Source organism: Bos javanicus, chromosome 15 (assembly GCF_032452875.1).
Source record: "Bos javanicus breed banteng chromosome 15, ARS-OSU_banteng_1.0, whole genome shotgun sequence".
Lineage (NCBI taxonomy): Eukaryota > Metazoa > Chordata > Mammalia > Artiodactyla > Bovidae > Bos > Bos javanicus.
In genome coordinates this window covers 7,720,746-7,745,967 of record NC_083882.1, presented here as the reverse complement: position 1 = coordinate 7,745,967, position 25,222 = coordinate 7,720,746, and positions in this window count along the sequence as shown.

Here is a 25,222-nt window from a genome sequence, read left to right as displayed (position 1 = left end):
AAGATTTCCAGGAGAAATATCAATAACCTCAGATATGCAGATGACACCACCCTTATGGTGGAAAGCAAAGAAAAACTAAAAACCCTCTTGATGAAAGTGAAAAAGCTGGCTTAATACTCAACACTCAAAAAAGAAAGATCATGGCATCCAATCCCATCACTTTATGGCAAATGGATAAGCAATGGAAACAGTGACAGACCTTCTTTTCTTGGACTCCAAAATCACTGCAGATGGTGACTGCAGCCACAAAATTAAAAGACGCTTGCTCCTTGAAAGAAAAACTATGACAAGCCTAGATAGTGTACGGAAAAGCAGAAATGTCACCCGACAAAGGTCCATCTACTTGAGAGTTGGACCATAAAGAAAGCTGAGTGCCGAAGAATTGATGCCTTTGAACTGTGGTATTGAAAAAGACTCTTGAGAGTCCCCTGGACTGCAAGGAGATCAAACCAGTCTTTCCTAAAGGAAATCAGTCATAAATATTCATTGGAAGGACTGATGTTGAGGCTGAAGCTCCAATACTTTGACCACCTGATGTGAAGAACAGACTCACTGGAAAAGACCCTGATGCTGGGAAAGATTGAAGGCAAAAGGAGAAGGGGGTGGCAGAGGATGAGATGGTTAGATAGCATCACTAAATCAATGGACATGAGTTTGAGCAAACTCTAGGCAATAGTGAAGGACAGGGAAGCCTGGTGAGCTTCCTGTGTGTCCGTGTGGTTGCATAGAGTCAGGCACAACTTAATGACTGAAGAACAACAACAAATGTGAGTTAAGTGAATCAAATATACCATCCAGTAAGGCTTTTTATAAATGAAAAGAAGCAAGTCAGTGACATAGGCTTAGAAAAGCAAAAGTTTAAATCTAAAAATAATAGCCATGGTAGCTTGAGTTTGTTATACACAGATTAAGAGACCCTTAACTCTGCAAAGTTGAGCTAGCACAGAGTCTAAAATCTTAATGTAGATAAGAAAAAATAGAGGAAGGAAATTTAAGGTAGATAGGAAAAAATAGAGGAAGATTTTAACAGACTCAGACAAAGGTCTAGGCAAGAGTGGAAAATCAATCATATTACAGTATAGGAAAATGAACATTAAGAGACATGAGTCGGAGAGAGAAAGTAATGCATGTTGTTTCCATGTGAATAGAGTAAAAAAAAAAGATATAAGTGAATTCTTGACTATTGGATACTTAACCAGTGGAGATAGAGGAATCAAAAAACACAAAGGTATTAAACTTTGTGACTGGAAGAATGATTATTGAGAGAGGGGTTAGTGGAGCCAGAAGATTAATTAAGTTCAGCAAAGTGACTTAAGAATAGGTTTATGAGAGCCTTACATTTCATATTAAAGTTTGTGTATTTTAATTTGCAAGCGATGAGGAGTGATGGAGAAGGCAATGGCACCCCACTCCAGTACTCTTGCCTGAAAATCCCATGGACGGAGGAGTCTGGTAGGCTGCAGACCATGGGGTCGCGAAGAGTCAGACATGACTGAGCGACTTCACTTTCACTTTTCCCTTTCATGCATTGGAGAAGGAAATGGCAACTCACTCCAGTGTTCTTGCCTGGAGAATCCCAGGGACGGGGGAGCCTGGTGGGCTGCCGTCTATGGGGTCGCACAGAGTCAGACACGACTGAAGCGACCTAGCAGCAGCAATGAGGAGTGAGTGAAGGATGGTGGGCATGAGAATGATATGTGCAGAGCACTGTTTTGAAAATTTCACCATGCATTCTTATGCAACACAGAGAAAAGAAGTGCCAACAAGTAGAAAGGCTAATCGTGTGTGTGTGTGTGTGTGTGTGTGTGTGTGTGTGTGTGTATGGTGGTGGTTTAGTCGCTAAGTCATGTCTGACTCTTGCAAGCCCGTGGACTCTAGCCCACCCAGGCTCCTCTGTCCATGGGATTTCCCAGGCAAGAATACTGGAATCAGTTGTCATTTCCTTCTCCAGGGGATCTTCCTGACTCGGGAATCAAACCTGCATCTCCTACATTGCAGGTGGATTCTTTACCAGTGCATACGTGCATGCTCAGTTGCTTCGGTTCTCTCCACGTCTTTGTGACACTGTGGACTGTAGCCTAACAGACTCCTATGTCCATGGGGATTCTTCAGGCAAGAATACTGGAGTGGATTGCCATACCCTCCTCCAGGAGATCTTCCTGACCCAGGAATCAAACCCGCATCTCTTATGTCTCCTGCACTGGCAGGTGGGTTCTTTACCACTAGCGCCACCCAGAAAGCCCTCTTTATCAATATGTACTATAAAACTATATGCACACAGGTGCTGTAATTCTAAAAGTAGTGTATATAAACACTTCTAAACAATCACTAATTTCCTTCTCCATTCTTTCATTTTTACTGTATCTTCTTCTGGAAAGAATTGAAAATGTTTATACTTTGTCATCTAGTTTCTGTATTATTCTGTTCTCCCCAGTTGTATGGCTTAACATTTTATCACAACTAAACAAGTTGGAAAGATAAACTTACATTGTCTTTGAAAATAATATATTATTTGTGTTGATTTGTTTGACCATTTTCACTATATTCTTTTATTTGAGCTATGATTTTGAAGGACCATTCATTATATACTTGAGTTTAGAAGTCGATTAAGATTTTTGGACTGTGAGTAGAAACTTGAACAGAAATAGGATCTAATTTTTAAAATAATACTTGAAAATTTCCCATGGAACTTAATGTTTATAACTATAAATTAGTAGTCACTGAAGAAGTTGCTAGGGAAGTGGAAATGAAAATGAAGAGGGAATGATCCACTGGAGAGGTAGCTTTGACTACGCTTGTGGACTAAGTGGATTTTAGAAATACAGGAAAAGTAATGGTTACTTTTTAACCTGAAGGATTAGGAGAATGGTTTTAACCTTGTGAAGAAAGGAAGATTGAAAAAAGACAAAATTTCAAAGAAGATTTCTTTTATATTTGAATAAATGGAATTTGGTTTGGCAGAGAATTTTTTATACAGAGGCTAGCAAATTTTCTGAGGGCAAAGAGAGTTAAAAGAAAACATATGTTGAAAGAAATGCTCTTGACCATTTCAAAATCGGTAGCAGAATTATTTCCTTGTTGTTTGAACTGGCATAACAGTCATTCTGATAATGGTAGGATTTGTGTAATAGTCTTTCATGTGAAAGCTGACACTCAGATAAGCAGTTGCATGCACTATGCATCATAGCAGTTTTACTAACACATATCTGTCCAGAAAAACCAGGATATAGAAACAATAATGAAATTGTTCCATGTGTGTGATATGCTTCCATGGCTGTTTTGTGTTTGTTTTTTTTTTTAATAAATGAGGTCAATGTAAGTGCAATTAGATAAACTCATTCCAATATACTTATCTCATTGTAACACAAAATACAGATTCAGGAATATCAGCTACTCTTACTTATTAAACATCAAATCTAGTTGTGTAGTTTTTGTAGTTATGCTTCAAAATAATGGAGGCAATAATAGGCAAAAGTATTTCTTAATGTACACAAATATGCCAGACTATAAAAGAACCTAGATTTATTATGGCATACTATTTACTCTTTACTATGGCAATATATCAAATTGCTTGATATATTTTTTGTACTTAATTATAACTTAAGTATTAACATATATTCTCATTATATTCTGTGATTATCCTTTAAAATAGTTTAACTTTTAAAGCAAATTTTACTGGTATTATTATGTACTTATTTAAATAATTTGAGATACGAGAACTTTAATGTGAGAGTATATTCTTAAACAGAATTATGGCTTGGCTACTTTTAAGAGGAAAATTTGGAAATTTTCTCATGAGTTCTTTTTTATATATGTGATTGAAATATGCTATATAACTTTTTTTCCATTTTAATAAGTGAATTATCATATAGCTAAAGTTAAGTATAACTGAAAAAGTATCACATTATCAATATGTACAGGTTAGAAAGTTAAACTCAGTAGCAGAGATAAAGATCCACTTTGTCAATATTTGGGAAAGCTAGATATATGTCATGAAGAATAAACCAATCCAAATTTTAGCACTACTGTATGATTTCATAGTGCTCTATCTGTGTTAGAGAAGTCTTCTTGTCTAACCTTGATATAATTGCACCCTGTGCATAAGCAGTAACCTCATTGGGGTCATGAATGTGAATCAGTAGAGTAAAACATACCACATTTGACCTTGCATAATGGCAAAGCTTTAGATATTTAATATTGTATTGCTTACTGAATGTAATAAATTCATTTGGAGATAACATAACCGTCTTCATCTTCAAAAACATAAATGAATAATGAATTATATCAAAACAAGTGTTTGAATCATCTTGTAAATTTTAATGGCCTTAAGATTGAGTTAAATAGAGGTGATGTGAGTAAATTACACTGACATAAAGGGTAAATTTATGGTGCAGATTTAACTACATTCTGTTACAAATTGTGCCTGGGGAGTTTTATAGTTTTGTTTTCAAGGAGGTGGAATTACTAAGAATTGCATCAGGAATACCAAGCATTATGAGGTTGAGGAATCTCAAATTACTATTATGACTCTCTTCTCTGCTACCTAGCAATGATCAAATATTCAAGTAAAAACCCTATTAAATAGAAAGTAAAAACTAAGAATTGTGGTTAATAGAACTTAACATGAACCAATATTCTCTCAAAATGCTAATGCCCCCTTTGGTTTCATAAAAAATTTAAAAAATAATAGGTTTACAAAGAAGGAGAGAACTAATAATTTTCTTGAACTATAAAGTGACCCAACCCACATGACTTTTGTTGTGTTTAGTCCTTGGAGCTAGGTTCAGAACAGAACTGATGAACATGAACAGCTCCACTGGAAGGCAAACAGCAAAGTAATGAATCAAAAATGACTTCAAATATTAACCAAGGAAGGAGAAAAGTGATGGGACCAACTGAAAAGCCATCACAAACCAGATGTGCTTAACTCATGGTTGTCCCTGCTTTGAAGACAAGCTCAGCCTTTTGTTTGTTACTGGAAAGGTTCCAGAGAAGTTAAATGAACTCATTTCAGGAAAATTGTGTATCAGATATTATATTAAGTAGGGGGATCATATATAAATTACATGTAATCCTAAAATTCTTTAATTATTTGGAGATTATATATGTTTATATTAAATTTTGCTTTTAAATGTAAATTCAACTAAAAGTCCAATTTCACCTAATTTAAATAAAGACTTCTCTAGTACACCTATTACATCTTAGAAACTTCACCTGGATTATTACTGATCTTCCCAATAATTTGTAAAATGTTATTCTGTTTTACAAATTAGAGCTTCAGAGACAATAAACAATGTCTCATAGCTGCTGCTAAGCTGCTAAGTCACGTCAGTTGTGTCCGACTCTGTGTGACCCCATAGACGGCAGCCCAAAAGGCTCCCCCATCCCTGGGATTCTCCAGGCAAGAACACTGGAGTGGGTTGCCATTTCCTTCTCCAATCATGAAAGTGAAAAGTGAAAGTGAAGTTGCTCAGTCATGTCCTACTCTTTGCGACCCCATGGACTGCAGCCCACCAGGCTCCTCCATCCATGGGACTTTCCAGGCAAGAGTACTGGAGTGAGGTCTCCTAGCTACTAATTGACAAATGTGAGACTTGAAGCCCATCAGTTTCACTACAAAGGCTATTTTGGTTCCATTTCATCCCTTATCTCCCTTATAGTATGTATATAGAGTAATAAGACAATTTGATTTTTTCTTTCCAATTGTTTTGGCATTATAGAATTGTAATCCTGCTTAAGTCCAACATATCTAATTTTATGGTACATAGAAGAATTAATGATAACAGATTCAAATACCTTCAGAGTCTTCCTGTGACATGGAGTTATCACATAAACACTGTGATAAACATCAAATACACTGAATGAGAATTCACAAACTTTCCTGAGTTGAGGAGTTTTGACTGTGACTTTGTATGTGACTTAATAACCATACTGAAGCAACTTTTCTGGTGATCCATTTTCATGATCAGACTCCAAACTTCATATTGATTTCCATAGCTCCACCAGGGAAGCCCAAGAATATTGGAATGGGTAGCCTGTCCCTTCTGTAGTGGATCCTCCCAACCCAGGAATTGAACTGGGGTCGCCTGCACTGCAAGCGGATTCTTTATCAGCTGACCTACCAGGGAAGCCCAACTCTATTGTTACACCAGAGGAAATAAGTACGAATTTGGTTTCATAATTATCTGAAATGTGTATGTCTAATGAACAAGAATATATGGATCTGTGTCCAGGACAGTATTCATCTCTGAAAACCCTTGTTAACTTAAAATACAAGCTTCTACTTCTGAAAAACATACCTTACTTAATCTTTAAGATAAAGGCCATTCAGGGTCAGGGAGCTCCCACTCAAGGTGAAAAATCATGTTACAGGTTTTCCCAGTTTACTCTCCTTTGAAAGAATGGGAGTAAAAGCGGAAACCACTGCTTTGCTTTTCTCACAGCGGTATGACAGCAGGGCTTGGAAGAGAAGCATTAGAAAGTGATGGTCCTAAATGGGATTGCATTTGTCCCATCATAAACTCACCCAGAATGTGTATTCACAACTAATTATAACTTTTGGCTTGCTGGACTATGTGCATTCTGGTGATATCAGAGGGAAGGTCTTTCCTGGTGTGTGAAATGTAACAAATTGCTTGCTAAAGTTGTATCAGACCAGGAGCTCAGATGTAAGTTGTACATTTACTTCCTTAGTTTGAAAATGTATTATAAAGTGTAAAACTAATCTTAATAATAAAATTTAATGTAAACCTAAGGCATTTACAGTTGTAGAACTATAAATATCATATTTATTCCCTTCAGTCAATATACCAAATTTGAAATAATAAATATTATGTAACGAACCAGTATTTTTTAATAGATATCTCTAAAGGTAACATCGGAGAAGGCAACGGCACCCCACTCCAGTACTCTTGCCTGGAAAATCCCATGAACGGAGGAGCCTGGTAGGCTGCAGTCCATGAGGCGCTAAGAGTCGGACACGACTGAGCAACTTCACTTTCACTTTTCACTTTCATGCATTGGAGAAGGAAATGGCAACCCACTCCAGTGTTCTTGCCTGGAGAATCCCAGGGACGGGGAGCCTGGTGGGCTGCAGTCTATGGGGTCGCACAGAGTCGGACACGACTGAAGTGACTTAGCAGCAGCAGCAGCAAAGATAATATGAGCCTGCTAAATATTTTCTCATGCCTAATGATAAATATATATGAGTTGTATCCCTCTGACACTTTATCTCTCTATTAAGTATCTATGTGCCTATCTGTTTATCAATATCTATCTACCTATCTATGGAGATAATCTATAGCTATCTATCTAGATAGGTAGATAGATGGTAGATGTATAAGGAGATGTATATATGTACATATTATATAAACACATGTATATGCATAAAGCATTTTGAGAGAGAAATATATATTGCTAACTGCTAAGTCACTTCAGTCATGTCCGACTCTGTGTGACCCCATAGACGGCAGCCCACAAGGCTCCCCCATCCCTGGGATCCTCCAGGCAAGAATGCTGGATTGAGTTGCCATTTCCTTCTCCAGTGCATGAAAGCAAAAAGTGAAAGTGAAGTCACTCAGTCTAGCCTTGTGATGAGAGCTCTTGGGATTTACTCTCTTTTTAAAATTTATTTTTAATTGGAGGATAATTGCTTTACAATATTATGTTGATTTCTGCCATATGTCAAAATGAATCATGAAATAGCTTAAACTGTAAACTTAAATTTTTCATTGGCCAACATTACCGATTGGAAGAATTTTTGAGAATAAAAAGTACAATCAAATTAAAAACTTACTCTACCTTGCATTTCAGAAAAGCATGTTTTATATGTTCTATCACTGTAAATGTATTTCCTTAATTGAGTGTCTTCCTGACCCCAACACTGAACATTGATCCTCTTAGGTGCTAGGATGCTTTTGTGTGTGTGTGTGTGTGTGAATATATATGTGTATGATTAGAGCAGTTAATTATTGCTTTAAATTTATCCTGAACTTCATATTTTGCTTAAATCTTAGTGAATGTGATGAAATACATCCTTAGAAGCCAGAGTTAGTTTCAAATCTTGGTTCTTACAAACTATGCAAATGTGGTAGTCAGTTAGTCTCTGCAAGACACACAGTGTATTGCTTCAACAAAGCAGAGATAGTTTTAATACCTGCTTGAAAGGTTATTGTATGGTCTGGAAATACTGTATGTAAATTGCTTTGTTCAGTGCCTGAATGTTTTTTTGTAATTTCATATGAAGTCAGAGCAAGCAATTTAAAAAATCATATTGTATATATATATACAATAGCAAGCAGATCTTTTCCCTGAATTCATTAATCAATTCTTTTGAGATTACTAGATAAACGTATAGTAAAAATGTTTAAAGCTTACTTAAAAATGTGTTTTCAGAAATCTATTCAACCCATAATCTCCTGTAGGTCATTAAAATCCATTGCTTATGAGATTATAGTGTAATTTATTTAAAAGATGTTAACAAATCTTTTGTCCAGTAGCTATGCTGAAATCCGCTAGGATTTCATGTAATGTTATTGTATGAAAGTGAAAAGTGAAAGTGTTAGTTGCTCAGTTGTGTCCAACTCTTTGCAACCCCTTGGAATACTGGATTGGATTGCCATTCTCTTCTCCAGGGAATCTTCCCAACCCAGGGATCAAACCCAGATCTACTGCACTGCAGGTAGATTCTTTACCATCTGAGCCACCAGGGAAGCCTATTGTTGTTTTATACTGTTAGAAAAAAGGCCTTGTATTTCCCACAAGTAACAAGTGATTTCTGATAGACTCTGTAGTTTTTATATATTTAATGGATTTGGGGGATAACTTTAAGCTTTGATTATTAAAAAAAATGCCTAACTCTAATTCCTTTTATACTTCTTTAGATAGAATATTTTGGTGATAAAAATTCTCCCTCCTTTACTCTGATGACTCTATTTTTATTGGTGTTGAGTAAAATTCATATTTTTTTCTTTCTCCTGTATTTGTCATTGTTGCCACTTATATTATTTCCTTGTCTATTGTCATGCTTGTTTTTCATCTTGTTCTCTTTTGTTTCCATACCAGGATGGGCTTTTTATAAGATCTTTTGTGTTAAATTTATTGACATTGCATTATTTTCCTTTAATATTTAAATTAAAAAAATTATGTCACACAAATTTACTGTCATCATTCACTGTCCTTCTAGACTGAAATCACCAAAGATCAGATGTTTCCATATTCAAAATTTGCTTGTCTCTCTATAATTAACCTGTGAACTTTGATTTCTTACCTGGGCTACTTGCCCCACTCCACCAACACCAACCTCTCAGTCTAAACTAAGGCTCAATTTGATGTTCTTATTCATTTTGCTAATTCTCCCTTAAGATTCTCTCCCTCTTTCCATAAAGTCCAAAGATCATGTTTTTCAATAATTTTGGGGAAAATCAGCCCTTCTTCAAAGGTGGCAATATAAAATTAGGTCTATATTTTGCATTCCGTACACTTTTATAATCCAGTAGTGATTATGCACTTCTGAGAACCACCTTGTCTTACTACTTCCTCTTCCCACCTCAGTCAATTAATTTATTTCTTCTACATGACATTTGATTTCTGTCTCCATCTAAAGCTAATCTACATGTGCTTCTAGATTATAGGTGGTTTTAAAACACATCTGCAAATGTTTTGACACGCTTCCCACAAACTTTGAAAGCTAATTCCCCTCTCCTTGAATTTGGGCAACCCTCATTATTCACTTCTGATGATTTGGGTTGGAGAATGACTTTTTTGTTCTGACTCATTTTTATATGGCTATTTTGCTTGTTTCTTTAATTATTGTTTTTCATTTATGTTTAAATTTGTATGGTCATGGTGATTTAGTTGCTAAGTCATGTCTGACTCTTGTGACCCCATGTACTGTAGCATGCCAGGCTCCTCTGTCTGTAGGATTCTCCCGGCAAGAATACTGGAGTGGGTTACCATTTCCTTCTCTGTGTTAAATTTGTATAAAATATAAAAATATGACACTTAATTTAGTTATTACACAATATTGACTATATTCACTTTGTTGTATAATACATTCCAGTAGCCTGTATTACACCAGTAGCTTATACCTCCCTCTCCCTCACTTTATACTGCCCTGCACCCTCTCCCTCACTTTATATTGCCCTGCACCCTCTCCCCACTGGTAATCACTAGTTTGCTCTCTATACTACTCAGTCTTCTTCTTTTCTATTTTACTCACTCAGTTCAGCCACTCAGTAGTTTGACTGTTTGTGACCCCATGGACTGCAGCACACTAGGCTTCCCTGCCCATCACCAACTCCTGGAGCTTGCTCAGACTCATGTCCATCATCAAGTCAGTGATGCCATCCAACCATCCCATCCTCTGTGGTCCCCTTCTCCTGCTCCCTTCAATCTTTCACAGCATCTGGGTCTTTTCCAATAAGTCAGTTCTTCGCATGAAGTGGCCAAAGTATTGGAGCTTCAGCATTAGTCCTTCCGATGCATAGTCAGGACTGACTTCTTTCTTTTTTTTTTTTTAAATTAATTTTATTCTATTCTCAAACTTTACATAATTGTATTAGTTCTGCCAAACATCAAAATGAATCCACCACGGGTATACATGTGTTCCCCATCCTGAACCCCCCTCCCTCCTCCCTCCCCACACCATCCCTCTGGGTCGTCCCAGTGCACCAGCCCCAAGCATCCAGTATCATGCATTGAACCTGGACTGGCATCTCGTTTCATACATGATATTTTACATGTTTCAATGCCATTCTCCCAAATCTTCCCACCCTCTCCCTCTCCCACAGAGTCCATAAGACTGTTCTATACGTCAGTGTCTCTTTTGCTGTCTCGTATACAGGGTTATCGTTACCATCTTTCTAAATTCCATATATATGCGTTAGTATACTGTATTGGTGTTTTTCCTTCTGGCTTACTTCACTCTGTATAATAGGCTCCAGTTTCATCCAGCTCATTAGAACTGATTCAAATGTATTCTTTTTAATGGCTGAGTAATACTCCATTGTGTATATTTACCACAGCTTTCTTATCCATTCATCTGCTGATGGACATCTAGGTTGCTTCCATGTCCTGGCTATTATAAACAGTGCTGCGATGAACATTGGGGTACACGTGTCTCTTTCCCTTCTGGTTTCCTCAGTGTGTATGCCCAGCAGTGGGATTGCTGGATCATAAGGCAGTTCTATTTCCAGTTTTTTAAGGAATCTCCACACTGTTCTCCATAGTGGCTGTACTAGTTTGCATTCCCACCAACAGTGTAAGAGGGTTCCCTTTTCTCCACACCCTCTCCAGCATTTATTATTTGTAGACTTTTGGATTGCAGCCATTCTGACTGGTGTGAAATGGTACCTCATAGTGGTTTTGATTTGCATTTCTCTGATAATGAGTGATGTTGAGCATCTTTTCATGTGTTTGTTAGCCATCTGTATGTCTTCTTTGGAGAAATGTCTATTTAGATCTTTGGCCCATTTTTTGATTGGGTCATTTATTTTTCTGGAGTTGAGCTGTAGGAGTTGCTTGTATATTTTTGAGGTTAGTTGTTTGTCGGTTGCTTCATTTGCTATTATTTTCTCCCATTCTGAAGGCTGTCTTTTCACCTTGCTAATAGTTTCCTTTGATGTGCAGAAGCTTTTAAGTTTAATTAGGTCCCATTTGTTTATTTTTGCTTTTATTTCCAATATTCTGGGAGGTGGGTCATAGAGGATCCTGCTGTGATGTATGTCAGAGAGTGTTTTGCCTATGTTCTCCTCTAGGAGTTTTATAGTTTCTGGTCTTACGTTGAGATCTTTAATCCATTTTGAGTTTATTTTTGTGTATGGTGTTAGAAAGTGTTCTAGTTTCATTCTTTTACAAGTGGTGGACCAGATTTCCCAGCACCACTTGTTAAAGAGATTGTCTTTAATCCATTGTATGTTCTTGCCTCCTTTGTCAAAGATAAGGTGTCCATATGTGCGTGGATTTATCTCTGGGCTTTCTATTTTGTTCCATTGATCTATATATCTGTCTTTGTGCCAGTACCATACTGTCTTGATAACTGTGGCTTTGTAGTAGAGCCTGAAGTCAGGTAGGTTGATTCCTCCAGTTCCATTTTTCTTTCTCAAGATCGCTTTGGCTATTCGAGGTTTTTTGTATTTCCATACAAATTGTGAAATTATTTGTTCTAGCTCTGTGAAGAATACTGTTGGTAGCTTGATAGGGATTGCATTGAATCTATAAATTGCTTTGGGTAGTATACTCATTTTCACTATATTGATTCTTCCAATCCATGAACATGGTATATTTCTCCATCTATTCGTGTCCTCTTTGATTTCTTTCACCAGTGTTTTATAGTTTTCTATATATAGGTCTTTAGTTTCTTTAGGTAGATATATTCCTAAGTATTTTATTCTTTTCGTTGCAATGGTGAATGGAATTGTTTCCTTAATTTCTCTTTCTGTTTTCTCATTATTAGTGTATAGGAATGCAAGGGATTTCTGTGTGTTGATTTTATATCCTGCAACTTTACTATAATCATTGATTAGTTCTAGTAATTTCCTGGTGGAGTCTTTAGGGTTTTCTATGTAGAGGATCATGTCATCTGCAAACAGTGAGAGTTTTACTTCTTCTTTTCCAATTTGGATTTCTTTTATTTCTTTTTCTGCTCTGATTGCTGTGGCCAAAACTTCCAAAACTATGTTGAATAGTAATGGTGAAAGTGGGCACCCTTGTCTTGTCCCTGACTTTAGAGGAAATGCTTTCAATTTTTCATTTAGGATTGACTGGCTGGATCTCTTTGCAGTCCAAGGGACTCTCAAGAATCTTTTCCAACACCACAGTTCAAAACCATCAATTCTTTGGTGCTCAACTTTCTTTATGGTCCAACTCTCACATCCTACATGACTACAGGAAAAACCATAGCTTTGACTAGATGGACCTTTGTTGGCAAAGTAATGTCTCTGCCTTTTAATATACTGTCTGGGTTTGTCATAGCTTTTCTTCCAAGGAGCAAGTGTCTTTTAATTTCGTGGTTTCAGTCACCATCTGCAGTGATTTTAGAGCCCAAGAAAATAAAGTCTATCACTGTTTCCATTGTTTCCTCATCTATTTGCCTGAAGTGATGGGACCAGATGCCATGATCTTCATTTTTTAAATGTTGAGTTTTAAGCCAACTTTTTCACTCTCCTCTTTCACTTTCATCAAGAGGTTCTTCAGTTCCTCTTGGCTTCCTACCATAAGGGTGGTGTCATCTGCATATCTGAGGTTATTGATGTTTCTCCTGGCAATCTTGATTCCAGCTTGTGATTCACCAGTCCAGTATTTCACATGATGTACTCTGCATATAAGTTAAATAAGCAGGGTGACAATATACATCCATGATGTACTCTTTCCCAATTTGGAACCAGTCCATTGTTCCATGTCTGGTTCTAACTGTTGCTTCTTGACCTGCATACAGATTTCTCAGGAGGCAGGTCAGGTGATCTGGTATTCCCATCTCTTTAAGAATTTCCCACAGTTTGTTGTAATGCACACAGTCAAAGGCTTAGAGTAATCAATGAAGAAATAGATGTTTCCCTGGAATTCTCTTTCTTTTTATATGATCCAACAGATGTTGGCAATTTGATCTATGGTTCCTCTGCCTTTCAAAAATCCAGTTTGATCATCTTGAAGTTCTTGGTTCATGTATTGTTGAAGCCTGGCTTGGAGAATTTTGAGCATTACTTTGATAGCATGCGAGATGAGTGCAATTGTGCGGTATTTTGAACATTCTTTGACATTGCCTTTTTGGGGGATTGGAATGAAAACTGTCCTTTTCCAGTCCTGTGACCACTGCAGAGTTTTCCAAATTTGCTGGCATATGGAATGCAGCACTTTCACAGCATCATCTTTTAGGATTTGAAATAGCTCAGCTGGAATTCTATCATCTGCACTAGCTTTGTTCATAGATGCTTCCTAAGGCCCACTTGTCTTCACACTCCAGGGTGTCTGGCTCCCGGTGAGTGACCACTGAGATAACCACCATTGTGGTTATCTGGATTATTGAGGTCTTTTTTGTATAGTTCTTCTGTGTAGTCTTGCCACCTCTTCTTAGTATCTTCTGCTTCTCATAGGTCCATACCATTTCTGTACTTTATTGTGCCCATCCTTGCATGAAATGTTCCCTTGATATCTCTAATTTTCTTAAAGAGATCTCTAATCTTTCCCATTTCATTGTTTTCTCTATTTCCTTGCATTGATCACTGAGGGAGGCTTTCTTATCTCTTCTTGCTATTCTTTGGAACTCTGCATTCAGATGGTTATATGTTTCTTTTTCTCCTTTGCCTTTCACTTCTCTTGTTTTCTCAGCTATTTGTATGGCTTTCTCAGACAACCATTTTGCCTTTTTTAATTTCTTTTTCTTGGTGATGGTCTTTATCACTGCCTCCTCTACAATGTCACCAACCTCCACCCAAAGATCTTCAGACACTCTATCAAATGTAATCCCTTGAATATATTTGTCACTTTCACTGTATAATTGTAAGAGATTTGATTTAGGTCATACTTGAATGGTCTAGTGGTTTTCACTACTTTCTTCCATTTAAGTCTGAACTTTGCAATAAGGAGTTCCTGATCTGAGCCACAGTCAACTCCTGATCTTTTTTTGTTGACTGTATAGAGCTTCTCCATCTTTGGCTGCAAAGAATATAATCAATTTGATTTTAGTGTTGACTATCTAGTGATGTCCATGTGTAGAGTCGTCTGTTATTGTATTGGAAGAGGGTGTTAGCTATGACCAGTATGTTCTCTGGCAAAACTCCATTAGCCTTTGCCTTGCTTCATTTTGTACTCCAAGGTCAAACTTTCCTGTTACTCCAGGTATCTCTTGTCTTCCTACTTTTGCATTCCAGTCCCTTATGATGAAAAGGACATCTTTTTTTTTTTTTCAAAATGTTAGTTCTAGAAGGTCTTGTAGGTCTTCATAGAACCGTTCAACTTCAGCTTCTTCAGCATTAGTGGTTGGGATATTGGTTGGTTTACTGTGATATTGAATGGTTTGCCTTGGAAATGAACAGAGATTTTTCTGTTAATTTTGAGATGGCACCCAAGTAAGCAAGATGGCAGAGTGGAAGGACATGCTCTCATCTTCTCCTGCAAGAACTCCAAAGTTGCAATTTGCTGCTGAAGAACCATTGACAAGAGAATGTTGGATCCCACCAAAAAAAAGATATCCCATGTCCAAGGGCAAGGGAGATGCCCCAGAAAGACTATAGGAGGGGCACAGTCATATTTAGAGTAGAAGACCATACCTGCCAGAGATGCTTGGAGGACTCAAACTAAACCTTGTTCACACCAGACCCCAGAGACCACACAGAGACTGAGCCAGACCTGCTTTTGTGTGTTTGAGTGTCTCCTGTGGAGGCACAGGTCAGCAGTGGCCTGCCATGGGAGCAAGGGCTCTGACTGCAGGAGACTGGGGTCATGCAGCATGTGGTTAAGCCCTCTTGAGGAAGGTGCCATTAGCCCTACCATAGAGCTGCTGAGCAGATGACCCACAAACCTCAGAACAACTGTACTAATAATTTTATTCACCAGTTTGTTGTATTTATTAGATTCCACTTACGTGTGATATCATACATTATTTGTCTTTCTCTCTCTAACTTATTTAATTTAGCATGATGCCTTCCAAATCCATTCATGCTCTTGCTGTAAATGGCAAAAATTCATTTTTTTAAATGGCCAAGTAGTATTATATTGTGTTTGTACGTATTTGTGTACACCAAATCTTCTGTATTGATTCATCTGTTGATAGACACTTAGATTGGTTTCATATCTTGGAAATTGTAAATAATGCTGCTATGAACATTTAGGTGCATGTATCTTTTTGAATTATAATTTTTATGTTTTGGGGATATGTACCCAGGAATGGAAGTGCTGAGTTGTATGGTAGTTTAATTTTTAGTTTTTTGAGAAACATCTATATCGATTTCCACAGTGGCTGCAAAAATTTGCATTCCCAAGTACAGTATACAAGGGTTCCCATTTCTTCCCATCTTTGCCAACATTTTTTATTTGTGTTCTTTTTTATAACGGGTGTAAGGTGATATCTCATTGTGATTTTTATTTGCATTTTCATGATGATTAGTGATGTTAACCATTCTTTCATGTGCTTGTTAGCCATCTGCACTTCCTCTTTGGAAAAATTTCTTCTGCCTAATTTTTAATCAGATTTGTTTTTAAATTGAGTTGTATGAGCTGTTTTTATGTATTGGGTATTTATTCCTTATCATTTCTATCATTTATAAATGTTTTCTGTCATTCATTATGTTATCTTTTCATTTTGTCAATGATTTCTTTTTCTGTGCAAAAGTTTTTAAGTTTAATTAGGTCTCATTTGTTTATTTTTGCTTTTATTTCCTTTACTTTAGGCAGGGATCTTAAAAAGTACTGCTGTGAATTATATACAACAATGTTCTGCCTGTTTTTCTCTAAGAGTGTTATAGTATTCAATATTACATTTAGGTCTCATCCATTTTGAGTTATTTTTGCATATGATGTTAGAGAATATTCTGATTTCATTCTTTTACATGTAGTGCCTACTTTTTCCAGGGACTACTTATGAAGAGACTTTCTTTTCTCCATTGTATATTCTTACCTCCTTTGCTGTAGATTAATTGACCATCAGTGTGTGGGCTTATTTCTACCCTGTTTCCATTGATCTATATGTCTGTTTTAGTGCCAGTATCATACTGTTTTTATTACTGTAGTTTTGTATTATACTCTGAAATCTGGGTGTGCTATTCTTCCAGCTTCATTTTTCTTTCTCAAGATTGTTTTCAAATAAAAACTACAATTGTATCACCTCACACCAATCAGAATGGCCATTATGAAAAAAAATCTACAAACAAGAAATGCTGGAGAGGATATGGAGAAAAGGGAATCCTCCTATACTGTTAGTGGGAATGTAAACTGATAATATTCTTTATGGAGAATAGTATTGATATTCCTTAAAAAACTAGGAATAAACTTACCATTGATGCAACAATCCCACTACTGAGCATATACCTTGAGAAAGCCACAATTCTAAAAGATACATGTGTTTTTGTGTTCATTGCAGCACTATTTACAATAGCCAGGACATGGAAGCAACTTAGAAGTCCACTGACAGATGAATGGATAAAGAAGATAAGTGATAATTTGACGGACATTGTGTTGAAACTGTAGATTGTCTTGGATAGGATAGTCATTTTGACAGTATTGATTCTTCCAGTCCAAAAACATGGTGTATCTCTCCATCTGTTGTATATTATCTTCCATTTCTTTCATCAGCATCTTATAGTTTTCAGAGTATAGATCTTTTGCCTCATTAACTAGGTTTATTCCTAGTTATCTTATTTTTTTGATCTGTTGGTAAATGAGCTTGCTTCCTTAATTTCTCTTTCTGAAATTTTGTTGTTAGTATATAGAAATGCCCAAGATTTCTGTATATTAATTTTATATCCTGCAACTTTACTGAGTTAATTTATTAGTTTAAATAGTTTTGGTAGCATCTTTAGAATTGCCTATGTATAATATCCTGTACTCTGCAAACAGTGAGTTTTACTTCTTCCTTTCCAATTTGAAAGTGAAAGTGAAAGTCATGTCCAACTCTTCGCAACTTCATGGACTATACAGTCCATTGAATTCTCCAGGCCAGAATACTGAAGTGGGTAGCCTTTCCCTTCTCCAGGGGATCTTCCCAACCCAGGGATCAAACCCAGGTCTCCCGCATTTCTGGCAGATTCTTTACCAGCTGAGCACAAGGGAAGCCCAAGAATACTGGAATGGGTAGTCTATCCCTTCTGCAGCAGATCTCCCTGACCCAGGGTTCGAACTGGGGTCTCCTGCACCGCAGGAGGATTCTTTACCAACTGAGCTATCAGAGAAGCCCCCTTTCCAATTTAGATTTATTTCTTTTTTTTCTCTTACAGCTGTGGTTGTAACTTCCAAAACTATGTTGAATAAAACTGATGAAAGTGGATATCTTTGTCTTGTTCCCGGTCTTAGAAGAAATGCTTTCACCTTTTCATCATTAAGTATGATGACACATTAGATCAAAAGGACTTAACTGTTAGAGAGAGAGAGATAGAGAGAGAGAGAGAAAGAGAGAGAGAGCATTTCATCAGAAAGTTGCAGGATACATATTCTTTTCAAGTGCACATGGAAAATTCTCCAGAATAGATCATATTCTAGGTTAGAAAGCAAAGCCCCACTAAATTTAAGAATATTGAAATCATCTCAAACACCTTTTTCAGCCACAATTCTATGAGATTATAAATCATTTACAAGAAAAATAAAAAAACTAAAGAAACCCAGACATGTGGAGGCTAAACCATGTGCTACTAAACAACCGATCTATCACTGAACAAATCAAAGAGGAAATTTTAAAAATGCCTAGAGACAAATGAAAATGAAAACATGATGATCCAAAACATTTGAAAGTGAAAGTGTTAGTTGCTCAGTCATGTCCAACTCTTTGTGACCCCGTGGACTGTACCCTGCTAGGTTCATTGGTGCATGGACTTATCCTGGCAAGAATACTGAGTGAGTAGCCATTCCCTTCTCCAGGGGATCCAAAACTTTTGGGACTTAACAAAAACAGTTCTAAAAGGGAAGTTTATAGTGATACAAGATTACCTCAAGAAATAAGAAAAATCTCAAATAAGTAACCTAACTTTACACCTAAAGGAAATAGAGAAAAAAACAAGCCAAAGTGAGCAGATGGAAAGAAATAATGAAGATCAGAGTAAAAATAAAATAGAGGCTAAATAAATAATGAAAAAGATCAAGGAAACTAAAAGCTGGTTCTTTGAAAACATAAACAACTTTGATGAACTTTTAGCTAGACTCATAAAGAAAAAAGGAAGAGAGCCTGAACTAATAAAATAAGAATGACTTATAAGGCTAGGTTAAAAAAAGACACAATTCAGCTTCTGCCCATTTAACTCTCTTGAGACACATGCCTTGGAAGCTCTTAGTACACAAATGAGAGATCTGGCTACCATAAAAACTTCTGACTACACAGAATACACAGAGACCTCTCAGAGATGGAGATATCCAAGGAGCTCCGGATATTCTAGCCTCCAACAATTTGAATCTTTCCAATGTCAAGCACCATATGTGTGAATGAACAAAAAACTTCAGATGATTCCAGCCCATATCTTTTAAGCTCCTCCATATGATTGAATAGGCAGAAATTAGGTGTCCTTACTAAGTCCTGCCAAAATGGAAGATTCATGAGCAAAGTGATATACCCAATAAATTCCAACTGCCTTATTACTATGAATCCAGTTTCTTACCTCTTGTCTCAGAAAGGTCACTCTGTTCTGTTTGATTTAACCTCCAACTTCTATAATCCTAATGTGCATCCATGGAGAATGCCTAGGTAAATATGATACTCTATGTGCATCTCCTTTCTCACAAATTAAACTCCTGCACTTTTTTATAGTTGTGTGTGGCAGAAAGGTTAGTTCAAAATCAGTTACTCCATATGACAAGAAGTGGGGTTTTTATTAAGATAAATTTATAATACATTTATTTACCTTGATTATAATAAAATTCAAAGACAAATCCCCTGTTGGGCAGGAAAATGATTGTATTTTGGAGTCTTTTAAATTATAGGAGGTTGCAGATGACTTCTTGGTGATTTTAATCACATAAAAACTTTTTTCATCTTGTTTCACTCCTGAAAAGTAGCAATAAATAGCATGTGAAAATTAGTATTTCCCCCTTAAAAAATAAAAAACTATATTTTGAGAGTTTACTAACATATAAATGTCACCTTTACATTTTGTGAGCATGTTAGCAGTGTAAAATCCTTCCATATAAAATTTTAATATAAAAATTTTTATCTCTGTAGCCAAAAAGTGATTAAGCAAGGTAATTATAGGTAGACTGTCACTTTTCTACAAGGTTTAGAAACATTATGTTGAAGGTTTCCCATTTTGCATACAACTCAATTAAAGTTATTACTTAGCTTTTTTTTTTTTTTTTTTTTGAGTGATTCTCTGGATTTAATTGCTACCAAACTAATTTGCTTCTCTAAACTCTTTTTGCTGTTATAATTGTAACCTATTAGTTATATGCTAAACAACCAAGGTGCCACATAGCTATTCCAAATTCTGTACACAGTTACAACAGTTAGAAACTGAAGCTCAGGAAAAATGGACTGTTGAATGAAAATTTAGTAATTACTAAATTCTGGGTAAAATCTAACCTTTTTATTCAAGGTATAAATCAAATTCTCAAATTGATAAGACCAAGTAAAGAGTTTTAAATAGTTTTTAGTTTATCAGAATGAGAATGCAAACAACTTTGGAATAGTATCTATTTAGTAATTATTGTCAGCACATGGAAGCATTTTGAAAAGTAATACTAAATGCCCTAAAAATGAAACAAAAATAAAAATATAACAACCAGAGAGATAACTGATCACATAAAAAATCATATTTTTAATTAGAATATAATTCTAGACAGTGGAAAGGATGAAATCTGGAAGACTTACATAATAGTCTCCAATGCATACATGCTCAGTTGCTTCTTTGTGACTATATGAACCTCAGAGTGTGCTGCCCACCAGGCTCCTCTGTCCATGGGATTTTTGCAGCAAGAATACTGGAGTGAATTTCTGTGCTTTCCTCCAGGGCATCTTTCAGACCCAGGGTTCAAACACATGTCTCCTGCATTGCAGGTGGATTCTTTACCATTGAGCCACAGGGGAAGCCCAAGGAGTCTCCTTGTTGCTCAGTCGTGTCTGACTTTTTGTGACCCCGAATGGCACCCTACTCCAGTACTCTTGCCTGGAAAATCCCATGGACGGAGGAGTCTGGAAGGCTGCAGTCCATGGGGTCACTGAGGGTCGGACACGACTGAGCGACTTCACTTTCACTTTTCACTTTCATGCATTGGAGAAGAAAATGGCTCCCCACTCCAGTACTCTTGCCTGGAGAATCCCAGGGACGGGGTAGCCTGGTGGGCTGCTGTCCATTGGGTCGCACTGAGTCGGACATGACTGAAGTGACTTAGCAGCAGCAGCAGCATACTTGCAGCACATGAGGCTTCCCTGTCCTTCACCATCTCTTGAGCTTTCTCAATCTCATGTCCATTGAGTTGGTGATGCCATCCAACCATCTCATCCTCTGTCATCCCCGTCTCCTCCTGCCTTCAGTCTTTCCCAGTATCAAAGTCTTTTCCAACTGAGTCAGCTCTTCACATCAGGTGACCAAAGTGTTGGAGCTTCAGCTTCAGTATCAGTCCTTCCAATGAATATTCAGGACTGATTTCCTTTAGGATTGACTGGTTTGATCTCTTTGCAGTCCAAGGGACTCTCATGAATCTTCTCCAACACCACAGTTCAAAAGCATCAATTCTCCAGTGGTCCAACTCTTGCATCTGTACTTGACTACTTGAAAAACCATAGCTTTGACTATATGGGCCTTTGTCAGCAAAATAATGCCTTTGCTTTTTAATACGCTGTCTAGTTTTGTCATCGGAGAAGGAAATGGCAACCCACTCCAGTACTCTTGCCTGGAGAATCCCAAGGATGGCAGAGCCTGGTGGGCTGCCATCTATGGGGTTGCACAGAGTCGGACACGACTGAAGCAACTTAGCAGCAGCAGCAGCAGTTTTGTCATACCTTTTCCTCCAAGGAGCAAGCATCTTTTAATTTCATGGCTGCAGTCACCATCTTCAGTGATTTTGGAGCCCAAGAAAAGAAAGTCTGTCACTGTTTCCATTGTTTCCCCATCTATTTGCCATGAAGTGATGGAAATGGATGCCCTAATCTTCTTTTTTTGGATGTTGAGTTTTAAGCCAGGTTTTTCACTTTCCTCTTTCACTTTCATCAAGAGTTTGTTTAGTTCCTCTCCTGTTTCTGCTTAAATGTAAGAGGAGGACTGTCCCTATGGTGGTAGGTTGAGGAAGCTCTGGGCTGTGAGTTGAGGCACATCTTATCTTTGTATCTAAATATCTCTCCAGTCTGAAGGGTTCATATTCTAATCATTAAAATAAACTTCTGCTTCTAGTAGTAAGGTGAATTCTGAAGATCCTTCTGCTACAAATCAACTAGATCCTAAATAAAACATTGTTTTATTATATTGCTAGATCTAGCATTGCTAGATCCAAGAATGTTAAGGAATAGCTACAAGATTAATTTCCTAAGTAAACAAATATTCAAATAAATTTACGAGTTTAGGATGGAGTAGATCAGTGAGCAGAAACTGGAAAGCAAGCTGGAAAAGTTAAGTTGCACCCCAAAATACGCAAATATTACTGGAGTAATAAGAGGCTAAATTCTGTCAATTGCAAGACGGGAAATCTGATATTTACTCATTAGTATCTTTAATATGAGCCTAAGTGAGTCCATGTTGACAACAATCCCTTGGCTTTTAGCAGAAACCAATCTAAATCTGCAGAATTTTCACAGATTAATCTCAAGCAACCTTACCTCACAATCAGGATCAACAAATTACTGAAAAGGAAGCCTTTGTAACTGATATTTAACAAAAATAACAAATTTTAGCTATTTAAATTATCAGAAATTACAAAGTAACTAAGAAGGAATTGGTTAAATATATACATTTTTAAAAGAATAAAAATGAAAAAGTAAAGATTTTTAAAAAATAAATATACATTTTTAATTACAGTGGGAATGCAAACTAGTACAGCCACTATGGAGAACAGTGTGGAGATTCCTTAAAAAACTGGAAATAGAACTGCCTTATGACCCAGAAATCCCACTGCTGGGCATACACACTGAGGAAACCAGAAGGGAAAGAGACACGTGTACCCCAATGTTCATCACAGCACTGTTTATAATAGCCAGGACATGGAAGCAACCTAGATGTCCATCAGCAGATGAATGGATAATAAAGCTATGGTACATATACACAATGGAGTATTACTCAGCCATTAAAAATAATACATTTGAATCAGTTCTAATGAGGTGGATGAAACTGGAGCCTATTATACAGAGTGAAAAGCCAGAAAGAAAAGCACCAATACAGTATACTAACACATATATATGGAATTTAGAAAGATGGTAACAATAACCCTGTATACGAGACAGCAAAAGAGACACTGATGTATTGAACAGTCTTATGGACTCTGTGGTAGAGGGAGAGGGTGAGATGATTTGGGAGAATGGCATTGAAACATGTATAATATCATATATGAAATGAGTCACCAGTCCAGGTTCGATGCACGATACTGGATGCTTGGGGCTGGTGCACTGGGACGACCCAGAGGGATAGTATGGGGAGGGAGGAGGGAGGAGGGTTCAGGATGGGGAACACATGTATACCTGTGGCAGATTCATTTTGATATATGGCAAAACCAATACAATATTGTAAAGTTAAAAAAAAGAAAAAAACTTAACATTCAAAAAACTAAAAAAAGCAATTAGGTAAGTTAAATAGCAAATCAGATATAGCTGAAGGAAAAGTGAGTGTACTGAAATAAGTCATTCAGTACAGTAAAAGACAAAAGTATGGAAATAGAAATTTTTAGAAATATGGAAGAATAAGGTGTAGTATAAGTTGATGGCTTTGAAGAAATTGCCAGAAAATCATAACAGAGAAAGTGGAAAAGAAGCAATATTTGCAGAAATAATGGATGAAAATAATGTCATGAAAAGCATCAATCTATACATAAGTGGTGCAAAGAAAAAAATTTAAAACCTTCACTCTTTGTGATGAAATAGCACAAAACCGAAGAGGAACTTTTTAAAATTTATTTTTTGAATCAGAGTATAATTACAATGTTATGTTAGTTTTTCTGGAACTCTCTTCCTTTTTCCATGATCCAGCGGATGTTGGCAATTTGATCTCTGGTTCCTCTGCCTTTTCTAAAACCAGCTTGAACAAAAAGGAAGAGAGTTCCAGAAAAACATCTATTTCTGCTTTATTGACTATGCCAAAGCCTGTGACTATGTGGATCACAATAAACTGTAGAAAATTCTGAAAGAGATTGGCATACCAGACCACCTGATCTGCCTCTTGAGAAATTTGTATACAGGTCAGGAAGCAATAGTAAGAACTGGACATGGAGCAACAGAGTGGTTCCAAATAGGAAAAGGAGTTCACCAAGGCTGTATATTGTCACCCTGCTTATTTAACTTCTATGCAGAGTACATCATGAGAAACGCTGGACTGGAATAAGCACAAGCTGGAATCAAGATTGCTGGGAGAAATATCAGTAACCTCAGATATGCAGATGACACCACCCTTATGGCAGAAAGTGAAGAGGAACTCAAAAGCCTCTTGATGAAAGTGAAAGTGGAGAGTGAAAAAGTTGGCTTAAAGCTCAACATTCAGAAAACGAAGATCATGGCATCTGGTCCCACCACTTCATGGGAAACAGATGGGGAAACAGTGGAAACAGTGTCAGACTTTATTTTTCTGGGTTCCAAAATCACTACAGATGGTGACTGCAGCCATGAAATTAAAAGACGCTTACTCCTTGGAAGGAAAGTTATGACCAACCTAGATAGCATATTTAGAAGCAGAGACATTACTTTGCCAACAAAGGTTCATCTAGTCAAGGCTATGGTTTTTCCTGTGGTCATGTATGGATGTGAGAGTTGGACTGTGAAGAAGGCTGAATGCCGAAGAATTGATGCTTTTGAACTGCGGTGTTGGAGAGACTGTTGAGAGTCCCTTGGACTGCAAGGAGATCCAACCAGTCCATTCTGCAGGAGATCAGCCCTGGGATTTCTTTGGAAGGAATGATGCTGAAGCTGAAACTCCAGTACTTTGGCCAACTCATGTGAAGAGTTGACTCATTGGAAAAGACTCTGATGCTGGAAGGGATTGGGGGCAAGAGGAGAAGGGGACGACAGAGGATGAAATGGCTGGATGGCATCACTGACTCGATGGACGTGAGTCTCAGTGAACTCTGGGAGTTGGTAATGGACAGGGAGGCCTGGTGTGCTGCAATTCATGGGGTCGCAAAGAGTCGGACATGACTGAGTGACTGATCTGATCTGATCTGATCTGATGTTAGTTTTTGCTGTGCAACAGTGTGAATCAGCTGTATGTATATCCCCTTCCTCTTGAGCCTTCCTTCCCCACCCCAGCCTTCTAGGTCATCACAGAGGACGAAGCTGAGCTCCCTGTGCTATACAGCAGCTTCCCACTAGCTAGGCATATATGCAAGTGCTACGCTCTCAATTAGTCCCCCTGTCTCCTTCCTTGCCCCCATGCCCACAAGTCCATTCTCTGTCTGCTTC